At 41.4% G+C, this 18,109-nt stretch overlaps 1 pseudogene; it reads right to left on the bottom strand.

The window, feature by feature from the left end:
* Positions 1-9,584: 9,584 nt before the first annotated feature.
* LOC117198905 (uncharacterized) lies at positions 9,585-9,742 on the bottom strand (annotated as a pseudogene).
* Between the last annotated feature and the right edge of the window lie 8,367 nt (positions 9,743-18,109).

The raw sequence follows: 18,109 nt of genomic DNA, 5'->3' as shown, positions 1-18,109 counted from the left end.
AACTATTAAACAAAAAGACTTTTGCAAATTCTCAGAACCATAAGAAAATAAGTGAGAACATTAACTATTAGAACTGCTGGGTGTCCTTTTATTTCCTCTCCTTTATATTTCTACCTAGCCTTTTGCCTCTTCCATTCCCCAAATTACCTAGAAGACTGGGCTACCTTTCTGGCATCATAATTTTGTCCTGTATTCCTGTGGGATGAATACAAAATCCCTTGGACCTCAGCTCTGATCTCTGCACTCCTGGCTACAGCCCTGTGAGATGCCACACTTTCAGGTGGTTACCAGAGTCCCCCTTGTGGTGAGCACACTTCTAAGATGTGATTCCCATCTCCTGGCGTTCATGCACTTGTGTAATTCCCACCTTTGGAGTATAAGATGGACCTAGTGACTCATTTGTAATAAAGAGAATACAGTGAAGTGATAGAATTTTATGATCACCAGGGCACAGGATATGAGGGACTGGAGGTCAACTATCCAAAAGTCAGCTGTTCAAACCAGTTGGGGGAAGCACACGGTCCTCACGGAATCTGAGGCGGAATGACCCTGCACTCCTTTTCTACCTGAGGGGTTAATCCTCTAGATTTCCACCTCCACAGTCCCTGTCACCAGACAGGGTGATGAGGAGAGGACCAACAGTGATTCTTGTCCTAGGTAGGATGAGCAGGAGGTCTGGTCTGTCAGGAGGACAGGAAGTGAAGAAACAAGGACTGCCAAATCTAACACCCGGTGACCCAAACACTTCCCTAGGCCAGACCCCATGGCTAGAAAGATGAGGAGGGTAACAATCTCCAATCTCCCTGTGCTGCCCCCTCTGGCCCAGTTCTCCCTTTCTCTAACTCACAGTAATGTCCCAAGAGCCCACAGAGGTGACACGAAATATATCTCTGCTCATCTCCAGAACAGACCACCATGGCCACACACTCCTGGGAAGTCCTATTCTCTCGATATGTATTAATTCAGTATGTGCAGCAGAAACCCAAATAACAGTGGTCTCACAGGATGGAAGCTAGTGTGTGGCTCCCATGACAGTGACACAGGCAGTTCCAGGGCTGCTAGGGTGGCTCTGCACCACAAGGATGTCCAAGCATCCAGGTCTCCTTGACCTTTGTTTTCTGCTATCCCTGGGATGTTGCCCTTATCAGCACGGCCCAACATACATAAGACCATGTCATTGGTCCATGAGCAACCAGCGAAAGCAGGAGAGAAGGGAAAGTCTCATTGTGTATCTCCATCAGAGCTCCTGGGTGACCAAGTGCATCAGCAATGAGCAGTAATAGTTTGAAGAATCTTTTTCTGAGCAGTAAGTTTCAATAGTGGGCTGAAAACATTTAGTCCACCATGTTGTAAACAGATGTGCTCTCATCTAGGCTTTGTTGTTCTATTTACAGATCACAGGCAGAGTAGATTTAGCATAAACCTTAAAGGGCCTGGGATTTGAGGAATGGTAAATAAGCACTGGCTTCAAATTTAAGTCACCAGCTGCATTAGCCCCTAACAAGAGAGTCAGCCTGGCCTTTGAAGTTTTGAAGCCAGGCATTGACTTCTCTCTAGCTGTGGAAGTCCTAGATGGCATCTTCTTCCTCTAGAAGGCTGTTTCATCTATACAGAAAATTTGTTATTTAGTGTGGCCGGCTTCATTAATGGTCTTAGCTAGAACTTCTGGATAACTTGTTGCAGCTTCTACATCAGCATGTGCTGCTTCACCTCGGATTTTCATGTTACAGAGGCGGCTTCTTTCAACCTCATGAACCAACCTCTGTGAGCTTCAAACTATTCTTCTGCAGCTTCCTCACCTTCTCGGCCTTCATAGAATTGAAGAGAGTTAGGGCCTTGCTGTGGTTTAGAATTTGGCTGAAGAAAATGTTGTGGTGGGTTTGATCTTCTATTCAGAGTTTTCATTTCAGTTATTGTATTGCTCATCTCTATTCGTTGTTCTTTAATTCTTCTATGTCTTTGTTAAACATTTCTTGCATCTTCTCAATCTTTGCCTCCATTCTTTTTTTGAGATCCTGGATCATGTTCACTATCAGTATTCTTAGTTCTTTTTCTGGAAGGTTCCCTATCTCCATTTCATTTAGTTGTTTTTCTGGGGTTTTATCTTGTTCCTTCATCTGGTACATAGCCCTCTGCCTTTTCATCTTGTCTATCTTTCTGTGAATGTGGTTTTTGTTCAACAGGTTGCAGGATTGTAGTTTTTCTTGTTTCTGCTGTCTGCCCTCTAGTGGATGAGGCTATCTAAGAGGCTTGTGCAGGTTTCCTGATGGGAGGGAGTGGTGGTGGGTAGAGCTGGGTGTTGCTCTGGTGGGCAGAGCTCAGTAAATCTTTAATCACTTGACTGCTGATGGGTGGGGCTGGGTTCCCTCCCTGTTGGTTGTTTGGCCTGAGGCAACCCAACACTGGAGCCTACCTGGGCTCTTTGGTAGGGCTAATGGCAGACTCTGGGAGGGCTCATGCCAAGGAGTACTTCGCAGAACTTCTGCTTCCAGTGTTCTTTTCCCCACGGTGAGCCACAGCCACCCCCCGCCTCTTCAGGAGACCCTCCAACACTAGCAGGTAGGTCTGGTTCAGTATCTTATGGGGTCATTGCTCCTTCCCCCAGGTCCTGATGCACACATCACTTTGTGTGTGCCCTCCAAGAGTGGAGTCTGTTTCCCCCAGTTCTGTCGAAGTCCTGCAATCAAATCCCGCTAGCCTTCAAAGTCTGAATCTCTGGGAATTCGTCCTCCGGTTGCCAGACCCCCAGGTTTGGAAGCCTGACGTGGGGCTCAGAACCTTCACTCTAGTGGGTGGACTTCCTTGGTATAAGTGTTCTTCATTTTGTGAGTCCTCTACCCAGCAGTTATGGGATTTGATTTTGCTGTGACTGTGCCCCTCCTACCATCTTATTGTGGCTTCTCCTTTGTCTTTGGATGTAGGATATCTTTTTTGGTGAGTTCCAGTGTCTTCCTGTCGATGATTGTTCAGCAGTTAGCTGTGATTCCAATGCTCTCGCAAGAGGGAGCCTTCCCTTCCTTCCTTCCTTCCTCCCTTTTTCTTTTCTTCCCTTTCTCTTCCTTCCTTCCTTTCTCTTCCTTTCCTTCTTCTTTTCCTTTCCTTTCCTGTGAAAGCACTGAGTCCTAACCACTGGACCACCAGGGACTTCCCTTCACCATGCTTTTTTTTTTTTTGCGGTACTCGGGCCTCTCACTGTTGTGGCCTCTCCCGTTGCGGAGCACAGGCTCCGGACGTGCAGGCTCAGCGGCCATGGCTCAAGGGCCCAGCCGCTCCACAGCATGTGGGATCTTCCTGGAACTGAGGCACGAACCCGCATCTCTGCTTTTTTTTTTTTAATATTTATTTATTTGGTTGCGCCAGGTCTTAGTTGCAGCAGGCGGGCTCCTTAGTTACAACTCACAGTCTCCTTAGTTGAGGCATATGAACTCTTAGTTGCAGCATGCATGTGGAGTCTAGTTCCCTGACCAGGGATCAAACCCGGACCCCCTGCATTGGGAGCACAGAGTCTTAACCACTGCACCACCAGGGAAGTCCCCCACCATGCTTAAAATTCTCCTAGCCTCTACCAACTGCCTGGTTCCAAACCTGCTATTCCATTTGTAGGTCTTTGTTATAGCAATATTCCACTCTCAGGTACTAAAATACATATTACATTTCTACTAATGCATAACAATATTACCATCAATTCAATGGCTAAAACCATAAACATTTATTGTCTTGCAGGCTTTGTGGGGCAGGAATCTGGGCACAGATTAGTGGGTCCTCTGCTTAGGGTCTCACAAGCCTGCAATCAAGGTACTGGCCATCTCAAGACTTGACAAGAGAAGGATCTGCTTTCAAGCTCCCAAATGTTGGCAGAATTCAATTCCATGTGGCTATAGGAAGAAGGGCTTCAGCTTGTTGCTGATTGCTGACCAGAGGCCACCCCAGCTCCAAGAAGCAGCCCTCAATTACTTTCCATGTTCCTCCCAACATGGCTGCTTGCTTCATCAAAGCCACTAAAGAAAGCCTCTTTCTAAGATAGAAGTGACAATCCTATGTAATGTAATCACATAAGTGATATCCCATAACCCTGGCCATAGTCCATTGGTCAAGAGCCTCAAGTGTAAGTTATCACACAAATGAATGAACACCAGGAGGCAGGGACTATAGGGGTTACCTTAGAATCTATCTGCCACAATCTTGTACTGTATTATCTGGCTGAATTAATTTATTCATTCCAGTAATCTGTGTGTTTGGGAGAGTATCTTAGGGTTTTCAAAATGCAGGATCACATTATTTTCAAATAAAGATAGTGTTATTTCTTCCTTTCCAATGTAGATGTCTTTTTTTTTTTTTTTCTAATTGCACTAGCTATAACCTCTAGTACAATGCTTATAGAAATCGTGGCAGCAGACATACCCTGTTCTCAATCTCGGGGGAAAGCATTCATTCTTTCACCATTAAGATGTTAGGTTTTTCATAAATGCTCTTTATCAGGTTAAAGAAGTTCTCTCTGTGGCAGACAAACTCTAAGATGACCCCTAACGATCCTCATCTTCTAATATTTATGCCCTTTTATTATAACCCTCCCCTCGACCGTCTCTGGGACCTTTGACTTGTTTCTAACGGAGAGAATATGGCAAAAGTGATGGGATGTCATGCCTATGATCACATTGCTACAGAGTCTGTTTTGCTAGTAGACGTTGTTGAGACACTCTCCTGTGCTGGCTTTGAAGCAGCAGCCATGTTGAGGCTCCCATGTGACAAGGAGCTCAGCGTGGCTACTAGGAGCTGAGGGCAACCTCCAGCCAACAACCAGCAAGAAGTCAAGTCCCTCAGTCTTATAACCACAGGGAACTGAATTCTACTGACGTCCTTAGTGAGTGTGGAAGTGGATCATACAGTCAATCCTCCAGTTAAGAACACAACTGACACCTTAATACAGCCTTGCAGAGAACCCAGCTGAGGCATACTTGGAGTCCTGACCCACAGAAACTGTGAGATAATAAATGTGTGTTGATTTGGGGGCTAGGTTTGTGGTCACTTATTATATAGCACAGAAAACTATGTATGTTTAATCCATTCACATTTAATGTTATTTTTTATCTGAGTGGATTTGTTTACCTTTTTTTTCATTTTTTTATGTATCTCACGTCTTTTTGTTCCTCTGTTCCTTCCTTATTGTCTTTTATTAAGTAGATATTTTGCTAGGAGCCAAATAAATTATTTTGTTCATTTCTAAGTATAATTCTGAACTATAGTGGTTTCTTTCGGAATTACAATCTCTACCTTAACATATCACAGTATACTTTGGATAAATACTAATTTAATTCCAGTAAGCACAGAAACCTTGCTCTGATATAGTTTTGTTATAACTCCTCTCCTTCGTGTTATTATTCTCATATATATTACATCTACATATATTACAAAGCTATATTTATAACATAGCATCATATTGATTTATATAATTTTCTTTTAAAGAAGTTGAGAAAAGAGAAAAAACATACTTGAGCCTTTCATTTTAAACCCTGTACTTAGCATTTCCAGTACTCTTCCTCTTGTGGATTCAAATTACCATTTTTGTCATTTCCTTACTCCAAAAGAGTTCCATTCCCTCCTCCATCCTTTGTCCAATTATTCACATGAATATATATTACATCTGAAAATGTTGGAAGCCCAATGCAATAAATTTATTATTGCTTTATATAATTTAAGTCAGATAAGATAAAAATACATTTACAATATTTTTCATAATTATGTTCACATTACCTTTCCTGGTGCTCTTTTTTTCATGCGGATTGGGGTTATTGTCTGGTGTCATTTCTTCTCAGCCTAAAGAACTTAACTATAGTATTTCTTGTAAAACAGATCTGCTAGCAATAAATCCTCTCAGTGTCTTTGGGAATGTTTTTATCTTCAGTTTCAAATCATAGTTTTGCTAGATACAGGATTCTTTGTTAACAGGTTATTTGGTGGTTTCTGTGTTTTTGTTTAGCTTTATTTTGCTTTTCATTTTGAATGTATCAATGCTTTCTGGCCTCTATTGTTTCTGATGAGAAGTTAGCTGTTATTCTTATTGTGTGTGGGTGTGTGTTTAATATGTAATGAGCTTTTTCTCCTACTGCTTGCAAATTTTTCTCCTTTCTTTTGTTCACAATCTTTTGACCATAATGTGTCTTGGTGTGGATCATCTTACATCTCGAGTGTATAGATTCAAGTTTCTCATCAAATGTGGGAAGTTTTAAGCCTTTATTTCTTTATTTTTTCTGCTTTTTCTCTTTCCTCCTTTGCTGAGACTCCTATTATGCATATGTTGGTACTGATGTTGTCCCACAGTATCTGAGGCTCTGTTCATATTTTTTTATTCTTATTTCTTCCAATTCTTCATACCAGATAAACTCTATTGAACTATCTTCAAATTCTTTCTTCTACCCGCTCAGTTCTGCTATTGAGTCCTTCTACTGAACAGGTTTTATTTTGTTTTTTTGGGGTTTTTTGCTTTGTATGTGTATTTTTTTTAATTTTTTAAAAGATTTTGTTTTAGAAAAGTTATAGATTTTTCAACAAAATTGAGAGGAAGGTACAGAGATTTTCCATATACCCTCTGCCCCACACTTACACAGTCTCCCCCATTATCAACACCACTCACCAGAATGGTACATTTTTTTACCAAGGATGAACCTACATTGACACATCATAATCATGAAGTCCATAGTTTTCCTTCGTGTTCACTCTTGGAGTTGTACATACTATGGTTTGAACAAATGTATGACATATATTCATTATTATTATAGCATACAAAGCATTTTCATTGCCCTAAAAATCCTCTGTGTTCTGCCTATTTATCTCCCTACCCCACCCCACCCCACCCCACCAGTTACCACTAGGTTTTCTTGTCTCTGTAGTTTTGCCTTTTCCATATGTCATATAGCTGGAATCAACCTTGCATCATTTATATTCCCGCCTAGTTCTCCCCCAGTACATGCTGGATATTTTAAACAAAATTATAGATATATCATTTCATCTGTAATTTTTTTTTTTTGCTGTACGCGGGCCTCTCACTGTTGTGGCCTCTCCCGTTGCGGAGCACAGGCTCCGGACGCGCAGGCTCAGCGGCCATGGTTCACGGGCCTAGCCGCTCCGCGGCACGAGGGATCTTCCTGGACCGAGGCACGAACCTGTGTCCCCTGCATCAGCAGGCGGACTCTCAACCACTGAGCCACCAGGGAAGCCCCATCTGTAATATTTTTAATGTATCCCTAAAATTAATTTTATAAATTTCGTAATTACAATATCATTTCTAAAAATAACAATTCTTGGGCTTCCCTGGTGGCGCAGTGGTTGAGAGTCCACCTGCCGACTCAGGGGACACGGGTTCGTGCCCTGGTCCGGGAAGATCCCACATGCCGTGGAGCGGCTGGGCCCGTGAGCCATGGCTGCTGATCCTGTGCGTCCGGAGCCTGTGCTCCACAACGGGAGAGGCCACAACAGTGAGAGGCCTGCGTACCGTAAAATAAATAAATAAATAAATAAAAATAACAATTCTTAACATCATCAAACATCCAGTGCATGTTCACACTTCCCTAATTATATTCTTTTTCTTAACAACTGAGGTGTTTAAACCAGGATTCAAAGAGATGTACTCACTGATTTTGGTTGCTATGTCTCCTAACTTACTGATCCTTTTTGGTTTTTTCTCTTGAAATTTATTTGGTTAGAAATCAGCCTTCACTTCTACCACAGATTACCTACAGCTTCCTGTTTCCTGCCCTTTGAGGTCACAAAACTACTTCTCAGTTAAGATACTGACATTTTCTTGGAAACTCCTTTCTCTTAAGTTTATTTAGTACCTTCAATAACTCTTTCTCCTCATAGTGAGATTTCAATAGAAAAACACATCCCTACATAAGAGGGTCTATAACCCACTGTCCTAACCTTATTAACTCACTCTAGTGTTATTCTATTATCTTTATGATGCAAGAAGCAGAACTGTCTGAAAATAACACTGGGAGCTCATGCTGGGTAGTCTGAATAATAAGCTAATTAGAACCTGGGGTTCCTTCTTCTCCCAGCAAGTGGGGCTGCAAGAAATCACCGTCCAGTTGGATCAGTGGTGTTTTTAACACTTGGCAAAGGAGTCTATAATTTTGCCATGGGCCCCCAGGCCTCCAGTTATTGGGCAGTTGGCATTTCCATACATCAGCAATATATTATCTATTACTGCATAACAAATTACCCCAAACAAGAGGATCTCACAGCACCTCACAGTTTCTGTGGGTCAGCAATCCAAGCACAGCATAAGCTGGGTCATCTATTTCAGGGTGCCTACAAGGCTGCAATCAAGGTGTTGGCAAGAGTGGGGCTCATAAAAAGAAACGAAATTGAGTTATTTGTAGTGAGGTGGGTGGACCTAGACAGAGTGAAGTCAGAAAGAGAAAAACAAATACTGTATGCTAACATATATATATGGAATCTTAAAAAAAAAAATGGTTCTGAAGAACCTAGGGGCAGGACAGGAATAAAAGACACAGACGTAGAGAATGGACTTGAAGACACGGGGAGGGGGAAGGGTAAGCTGGAACGAAGTGAGAGAGTGGCACGGACATATATACACTACTAAATGTAAAACAGCTAGCGGGAAGCAGCTGCATAGCACTGGGAGATCAGCTTGGTGCTTTGTGACCACCTAGAGGGGTGGGATAGGGAGGGTGGGAGGGAGATGCAAGAGGGAGGAGATATGGGGATATATGTATATGTATAGCTGATTCACTTTGCTGTAAAGCAGAAACTAACACACCACTGTAAAGCAATTATACTCCAATAAAGATGTTAAAAAAAAAAAGAAATGCAGATGATGTCCAAATAGAACTTTCTTTTCACTTCAAAGTTTGACTCACCTTATCTTGGGAATGTGAGGAGGGTGTTGAGGAAGAGTCTGTTAGAGGTTCATGGGAGAGGCAAGTGGGGGGGGCAGGGGGGAAGAGGTGGTGGGGACAAAGGGAGAGACTGAGCAGACTGGACGGTATCCAACAGTGCTCTGAGACTGAGGGAGCACCATGAGTGGTGTCAGGTGCCATAGAGAAGACTAAGGAAAGGCCTCTGAGGACCATTGGAAGACACTGTAAATTAAGTGGTGAGAAGAAGTGGGACTGCAGAAGTCAAAGAAAGATGAGAATTTGTTTTCTGACAGGAAAGTAGGATTTATTGGTGGGCATGAGTAAGAAGGGGACAGCGCCAAAACTCTAAAGAGTGCAGGGCCCACCATTTGTCCAGGGGCAACAATTAGGGATGCATCTGACCCCACAGCCATCCGGGATGAGCCACTTTTTTGCCACCATGTTTTCAAATTCATCCCCGTTAAACTTAGTAAATCCCCACTTCTTGGAGATGTAGCTCTTCTGGCGGCCAGGGAACTTGAACTCGGCCCTGCAGAGGGCCTCAATCACATGCTCCTTGTTCTGTAGCTTGGTGTGGATGGACATTATGATTTGGCCAACGGGGACCCTGGCCACTGTGCCCTGGGGCTTTCCAAAGACGCCGCACATACCTGTCTGGAGCCTAGATTGGGGGCAGCATGCCAGTCATGAATGTCCACTGGAAAGGGCTGTCTCCAAGGTCCCTTAGGGCAACCCATTCAGGCAACAGGCTGCACACACTACTGAGGAGGCTGCTGTTTGCAACCACTGCACGCTGGGCCCCCATGGGGAAAGATGAGAATTGAGGAAAGTAAAATAAATGCAGACTACTTCTCTCACTGCAGCAAAGGGAAGATTGTTGCTACATAGGTCAGCAGGGCCAATAAAGGCTTTGTTAAATGCTGATTTGAAAGCAAAAAAGAGGAAGCACTAAAGACTGATAAAAGAAAAAAGACTATGAAAACAATAACTCTAAAGGAGTTATGAAAAAAATAAAAAAATAAAGGAATTATGATCAAGACTAGAGTTAGTTTGGAACTGGCTATATCTCTGGAGAAACATTTTGGAATTAGCTGTCTCTTTTCCCAGCTATGACCTCAGATTCCTGAAGGGACTATGTCTTGTTCACTGGTATCCATGGGACCTAGCACAATGCCTAACACAGTCTCTCAATAAAAGTTTGTTTCTGATGGACTCTTCCTTCAATATTTGAGGAGTACATGCTTAATGAGTGTCCTCAGTGGTCCATGGCCCACATCTATTGCAAAGAGAAAGAGTAATTTCCATGAGCAGTTTGCAAAGATCTTGGCTTCCCTAGAAAGTGCTCAGTTTGACAAACAAGAAGGATCACTTTGCTCCTTTCACCAGCCAAAACGAAGACTGTAGAAAGCTGTTTTAAACTTTCTCTCCTTACATTTGAATGGGATCACATATGGAATCCCCCATATACCTAAGTGCACAAAGATGCAGTGTCTATTTCTCTAAGTGGTCTGTTCTTCCTCACAAATCTCCCACCTATAAAGTTAGGACAGCCCACTGAACAAGATCATGAAGAGACTTGTAAGCCATTCCAGAGAGATTTAGGTCTTACGCAATCAGTGAAGGATAAAAGTCACCATCAAGGATGACTGAGTAGGGGAATACTACAGAGTTCTGAGTCAGAAATATCACCGAGGAGGCAGTACAGAGGAAAGACTGGGAGTGAGGCAAGGGAGTGAGACCAAATGCTCAGATAAAGGTAGGGAGTCAGTTGCCACAGTATAGGAAGGGCCTGAAATAGGACAGTCAAAGTGGAAAAGGAAGGAGGGGACAGCTAAGATGTTTAGAAATGTCAGAAACTGGCAATTAATTAAATGGGAGGGATACAGGAGAGGAATTACAACATAATTAACAAAGCAGTGAAGCACTGGATATCAACAGCAAAGAAAATGCCCTTTAAAAAGAAAAAAGAAAGAAAGAAAAAAAAATCTCATTCCAGTAGTTTCACATCCTAAGGGTCAGGATCTCCACCTGGAATCTTTCTGTGGTGCTCTATGGGAACAGGGAGAGGACTTTAGAGGCTATCACTTTTGGGTCACTTCCTAAGCAGTGGAATTCTTAGGATGGGAGGGAGGACATTCTAGCTCCTCAGGGATTCACTGAAGTGAATGAGGGCATGATCAGTGACAACACTGTGTTGCTCCCAGGGCGGACAAAGGTCTGAGTGTGAGAGATACAGAGCTCCTGAAGTCTCTCTGACAGATAAACCCATCAGCCTCTGGAACCTAGCTAATCCTTCTCCAGTCCTAATCTCCTTAATCCTAAATCTGAGCTCAGTTATGCCAGCACCTCTAGAGTAAATCATAAGGTCTGAGACCTCAGCAACAAGAGAAGCAGAGTTGGACTCACTGAGGCAGCCAAAAGAAAGAGGGAGAGATGGAGAAATGCAAAATAACAGAAGATCTGACTCTACCACCTGGGTAGTGCCTTTCATTCTCCTGTGTTTTCCAGTAAGTCATTAGCAGATCATCTGCCATCTTCTTTTTCTTCAAGAACCAATCAAAACTCAAATTTGCATTTGGGAAACAAACTTTCAGGAAGCCCAGAGACATCTTTTCAGGACCATGGAGAGCAGAAGGTGGTCGCTCCTGAGGAAACGTTCCATCTCAACATGAAGATGAGGGAAAGAAAGAATAAAGGGTAGTCATCAACGGAGAGCATTCAGGTGAGGTAGAAAGACTTGGAATATAAAATCCAAAAGGGCCCTATAGAGCACCTAGTCTGAACTCCTCATAGGAGGGATACTCTTGAGCCATAAAAGGAAATTCTTCATATCTTCATTATAGCCAACAGTTCTCTTCAGCGACTTATCTCAAAAGGAATCTATAGGGAATTGAGACTTTTTCAATTTCCTTGGAAGAAATGCATACAAAAAGAACCTTTGGTTGATGGTCCTAAAAAGAGCATTACAAACAAGAACTGAAATACTGATACCATAAAGGTAAAGAATCTCACCTAGGTAGGATAACACAAGAGCTGCCAACTCAAGGTTAGTCCTTGGGTCTCCTGACACCCGTGCAGTGTTTTCTTCTTTATAGTTGTTGAGTGGTTAAGGATTTAGATTCTCCTCTGGCTCTGCCATACACCAGCTGTGTGACCTCAGGCAAATTACTCATTCATTCCAAGCCTTGATCTCCTTCTTTGAGCTAAGGCTTCCTGTGTGTCAGACACTGTGAAGCAATGGGAAAACAAAGACAATTTCTGCTCTCAAGTAGTTCCTAGTCCAGTGGAGGACAGATATAAAAACATCAATAGGAGCTTCCCTGGTGGCGCAGTGGTTGAGAGTCCGCCTGCCGATGCAGGGGACAGGGGTTCATGCCCCGGTCCGGGAGGATCCCACATGCCGTGGAGCGGTTGGGCCTGTGAGCCATGGCTGCTGAGCCTACGTGTCCGGAGCTTGTGCTCCACAGCGGGAGAGGCCACGGCAGTGAGAGGCCCGTGTACCGCAAAAAAAAAAAAAAAAAAAAAAAAAAAAAAAAATCAATAGTTCAAGAACACTATAAAAGTACAGAAGTTTTGCAAAGAAAAATATTAACAACTTGGAGGTGGGAGCAAGATTAGGAGGAATCCAGGAAAACAAAGGCATCAAGCTGTGAAATAGGGCACTAGATTCAGGGAACTACAAATAACAATAACTTAGTTCTGATGGATCATAATTTGGCAGTGGGAAGAGCTGGAGTAATAAAACCTTCCACATACTAATGTTGTGGAAGTCAAAGGAGACAAAGCACTATATAGATAAATATTAGCTATGTATTATGCCAACAGCTACCCCTATGAGAAAAAGATTCCTTAATTCAACAAACATTTATAGAATACCTACTACATACTCACTGTACTAGGAGCAGCCACTTCTCCTTTTGATGCCCTCCCTAAAATAGAGCCAGCTTGAGAATCAAGAAAACCAAATTCTGCAATCTTTCCTGGAGGTAAAAGTGCCTCTTCTATGCATATCAAGTAAGGGGAGTGGAGGACAGCTTGACAATCCCATGATTCCTCTACTGAAGTGCCACTTAGATAAGCACATCTTGCACTTGTGTTATTTGAAAAAAGGCTTTGCCTACAGACCAAAGAATACCAGGGATGACCTCTGGTATGATCCCCTTGGCACCAAGTAATCAAGCAAGGTGGTATCACGACACAGAGTCAGATGATCAAAAGTGGCAAATTTCCCAGGCTCAGCTGACAATGAGAGCATATGTAAAAGTGCTTAGAAAAATCATCTTCATGCCAGTTACTATTTTCAACTTCTCCTACTTAGTACTAATTCTCTTAGCTTCCCATAACCAAATATTTGCATATGAACAAGTAGCAGCCATGGTTCTACAATCTGACTAGTCCACTGACCAACTCAATGTCTACATCAAGGACATCTGGATATTGCAGTGTCATGGAAACTTCTCTCTGGTGAAGTGTCTACAGACACCAGTGAAATTTAAAATTTATACCCTATATTGGGTTGAATAGTGTCCCCCCAAAATTCATGTCCACTAGGAACCTCAGAATGCAATCTTATTTGGAAATAGGGTCTTTGTAAATGTAATCAAGTTAAAATGAGGGCATACTGGATTAAGGTGGGCATTAATCCAATGACTGATGTTCTTTTTAGAAGAAGGAATTTTGGACACAGACACAGACACACAGACACACAACGAGAACACCATGTGACAGTGGAGAGAGAGACTGCCAAGAAACAAAGGATTGCCGGCCACCACAAGAAGCTAGGAGAGAGGCATGGAACATATTCTCCCTCAAAGCCTCCAGAAGCAATCAACCTGACCAACACCTTGATTTCAGTCTTCCTCCAGAACTGTGAGAAAATAAATTTTGTTCTTTTAAGCCACCAGTTTGTGATACCTTGTTATAGCAATGCTAGGAAACTAATACATAACCCCCTCCCAGTACATGGTTTCCTTCTATGTGCCCTAGGATTTAGGATTTTTTTTATCTTCTCAGACAGAAAAGGATAGATATCAGTGCTAGTAACTGTACTAGCACATGGAAAGGGGTACTCGTGAGAGCAACAGAATGACTGAGCAGTTCAAACCAAAAGAGCACCTTCACAGGCGATGTAAAGGGCAGGGAAATTTACTTCTGAAGGCTCTATAAATTGAGACCCTTTAATCTCTGCAGTAGTTTTTTAAAATATCTACAAATTCTTTGATACTCTAGGGAGGGAGAAAAGGGCAGCAGTTAAGAAGAATTCCTGGAACTCAGTAACACATTAGTTGTGAAAGAGTGAGAGGGAAAAATCTCAGTTCATACATGTTGAACTCCAGATGTGTGAGTTTCAGGAGAGACATATAAGCCAGAAACAAATTTTGAGAAACTTTAGCATACAGATTAGCAGATCTCAAATGAGCTTCTCTGGCCAAACGCACAAGAACTGTCTGGGGAAACCTATGAAAACACAGAGTGCCAGTTAATATTTAAATGAACTCTATAATTAAAAATTTACTACTACTAGTAAGAGATTGTGATGGGGGTCTAGATATGAGAAATAATCAAATATCAATTATTTCTTACTTCTTTATCCAAGCAATGAAGCACCTGGTATGCTTATCAGAAACAGCCAAAAAAATGGTAACAGCCAAAAAAACAGCCAAAAATTCATAACAGCCCAAAAAATGCTAAATTAATCTGTTTTTTAAAAATGAAGATCTTGGGACTTCCCTGGTGGCACAGTGGTCGAGAATCCACCTGCCAATGCAGGGGACACGGGTTTGAGCCCTGGTCTGGGAAGATCCCACACGCCGTGGAGCAACTAAGCCCATGTGCCATAACTACTGAGCCTGCGCTCTAGAGCCCACAAGCCACAACTACTGAACCCGTGTGCCACAACTACTGAAACCCGCTCGCCTAGAGCCCAAGCTCCGCAACAAGAGAAGCCACCACAGTGAGAAACTCGCGCACCACAACAAAGAGTAGCCCCCGCTTGCAGGAACTAGAGAAAGCCTGTGCACAGCAACAAAGACCCAGCACAGCTAAAATTAAATAAATTTTTTTTTAAAAATGAAGATCTATTGAAGAAATAAAATAAGACCTAAATAAATGGAAAGCAAACCACATTCTTGGCTGGGAAGACACATAAAAAATGCCAACAATACCCAAATTAAATTATACATTTAATGTTTTTCTGTTTAGAATCACAATAGGTTTTTCTCTTTTTCTTTGACGGGAGGGAACAGTAAAAAATGATTTCAGAGTGTATACGGAATACATGTCCAAAAACATCTAAGAAAAAGTATAAAAATAACAGGAAAGAGAGACTTGCCTGTCTAGATTTCAGAAAATACTATAAAATCAATGAAATAAAATCTATGGTGTTGGTGTTAAGAAGAGATAAATAGAAGATTAGAATATAGAATCAAAAATCCAGAAACAGATCTCACTATGAAAGAATTTCAGATATGACAAGTGTGATAGTTTAATTCAATGAAAAGAGGATGATTATTTAATAAATGTAGCTAGCACAACTAGCCATCCATCTAAGCCATCTAATGCATGCTATTCAACAGTAACCACTAGCCACATGTGGCCACTGAGCACCTAAAATGCACCTAGTCTAGAATTGAGATTTGATGAGTGTAAAATATACATTGGATTTCAAAGACTTAGTCTGAGAAAACATAAAATATCCCACTAATAATTGCTTAAAATGGATTACATGTAAAAATATTTTTGATATAATGGGTTAAGTTGGTGAAATAAAACATTACGATTAATTTCACTTGTTTCTTTTTACTTTTTTTAATGCAACTTTGACTTAAAATTACATAAGTATCTTGCATTTTATTTCTACTGGACAGCACTGCTCTAGAGAAAAATAAAGATCTTCCCTTTACATCATATTTTTAAAAACAAAGATAAAGACTTAAATGTAAAAAATAAAAAACACTGTAAGAAAACCTAGGGAAGTAAATTAGAATCTGAGGGTCAGGCTAGATTTCTTAATGAGGACAGTGTGTCATGTGTGTGTATGTATGTATGTATAAATTGATAAGCAAAAGACAGACAACCCAACTGGAAAAACAGGCAAAAGACAGGATTGGAAATGCACAGAAAACAAATCCCAATAACAAACAAACAAATAACAACAAAAAGATATTCAAAATTACTAAGTAAGAAAAAGTGTAATTCAAATAACCAAGACATTTTTTACTGGCCAGAAGAAAATAAAAGCAGATAATAACTCTCTCTCCTGGGGATGTGGGAAAGGGGAAAGTTCATACACTGCTGCCAAGGTAAATGTAAAGAATAACAGCCTTCTTCAAAAGCAGTAAGGGGGCTTCCCCGGTGGCACAGTGATTAAGAATCCGCCTACTACTACCACAACTACTGCAGCCCACACACCTAGAGCCCATGCTCTGCAACAAGAGAAGCCACCGCAATGAGAAGCCCACACACCACAACGAAGAGTAGCCCCTGCTCGCCGCAACTAAAGAAAGCCCACATGCAGCAACAAAGACCCAACACAACCAAAATTTAAATTTTTTTTTAAAATGCAGTAATGAAATATGCATAAAAATTAGTACTACAGTTGTTCCGCACAGATACCAAAATCCACTGATGCTCAAGACCCTTCTAAAAAATGGCAGCCCTCTGTATCCACAGATGGAGAACCTACAGATACAGAACCCACGGATACAGAGAGCTGATTGTAAATAATACCCTTCAACCCCAGAACCGTTTTCACAGTAATGAATCCACTAGCACATAAGGACAAATGTTCAGAGAATCTTTAGTCTAACACTACTTATGCAGCAGTAAAATAAAATAAAATGAAGAGGAAACTAAGGCAAAAGAAAGGAAACTAAGTAACAACAGAAAACTAAGTAAATGCCCATCTGCTAATAAAGGTTGGACAATGTATGTCACCTGCAGAACAAGACCTGTTATGCAATCATTAAAATTTTTTAATGAAAATAATTAGCAAAAATTTTTAAATATGAAAATGTCAACACTGGCTCCACTGTAAGCAAAGAGACTATCTCATAACATGCTGGTGTGGGCAGAAATCGGTACAACCTTATGGGAAGGAAACTAGAAGACAATTAGAATTTTAAATTTCCATGCCTTTTGATTCAGCAGCTCAGTTTCCAGGAATCTGTCCTACTAATACAGATGGTATGAAAATTTAAGACATACACGCAGAGCAGAAGCAAGAAGAACTACAATTCTGAAGCCTATGGAAGAAAAACCACATTCACAGAAAGATAGACAAAATGAAAGGCAGAGGACTTTTTACCAGATGAAGGAACAAGATAAAACCCCAGCAAAACAACTAAATGAAATGGAGATAGGCAACCTTCCAGAAAAAGAATTCAGAATAATGATAGGGAAGATGATCCAGGAACCTGGAAAAAGAATGGAGGCCAAGATCGAGAATATGCAAGAAATGTTTAACAAAGACATAGAAGAACAAACAAACAGAGATGAACAATACAATAACTGAAATGAAAACTACACTAGAAGGAATCAATAGCAGAATAACTGAGGCAGAAGAACAGGTAAGTGACCTGGAAGACAGAATGGTGGAATTCACTGCCACAGAACAGAATAAAGAAAAAAGAATGAAAAGAAATGAAGACAGCCTAAGAGACCTCTGGGACAACATTAAATGCAACAACATTCACATTATAGGGGTCCCAGAGGAGAAGAGAGAGAGAAAGGACCAGAGAAAATATTTGAAGAGATTATAGCCGAAAACTTCCCTAACATGGGAAAGGAAATAGCCACCCAAGCCCAGGAAGCACAGAGAGTCCCAGGCAGGATAAACCCAAGGAGACACACAGTAATCAAATCGACAAAAAATAAAGACAAAAAAAAATTATTGAAGGCAACAAGGGAAAAACAACAAATAACTTACAAGGAAACTCCCATAAGGTTAACAGCTGATTTCTCAGCAGAAACTCTACAAGCCAGAAGGGAGTGGCATGATATATTTAAAGTGATAAAAGGGAAGAAACTACAACCAAGATTACTCTACCTGGGAAGGATCTCATTCAGATTCAACGGAGAAACCAAAAGCTTTACAGACAAGCAAAATCTAAGAGAATTCAGCGCCACCAAACCAGCTCTGCAACTAATGCTAAAGGAACTTCTCTAAGTGGGAAACACAAGAGAAGAAAAGGACCTACAAAAACAAACCCAAAACAAGAAAATGGTCATAG

This window comes from Orcinus orca, chromosome 10 (genome assembly GCF_937001465.1).
Source record: "Orcinus orca chromosome 10, mOrcOrc1.1, whole genome shotgun sequence".
In the NCBI taxonomy this organism is placed as follows: Eukaryota; Metazoa; Chordata; class Mammalia; order Artiodactyla; family Delphinidae; genus Orcinus; species Orcinus orca.
This window is presented reverse-complemented; position numbering and strand designations above follow the sequence as displayed.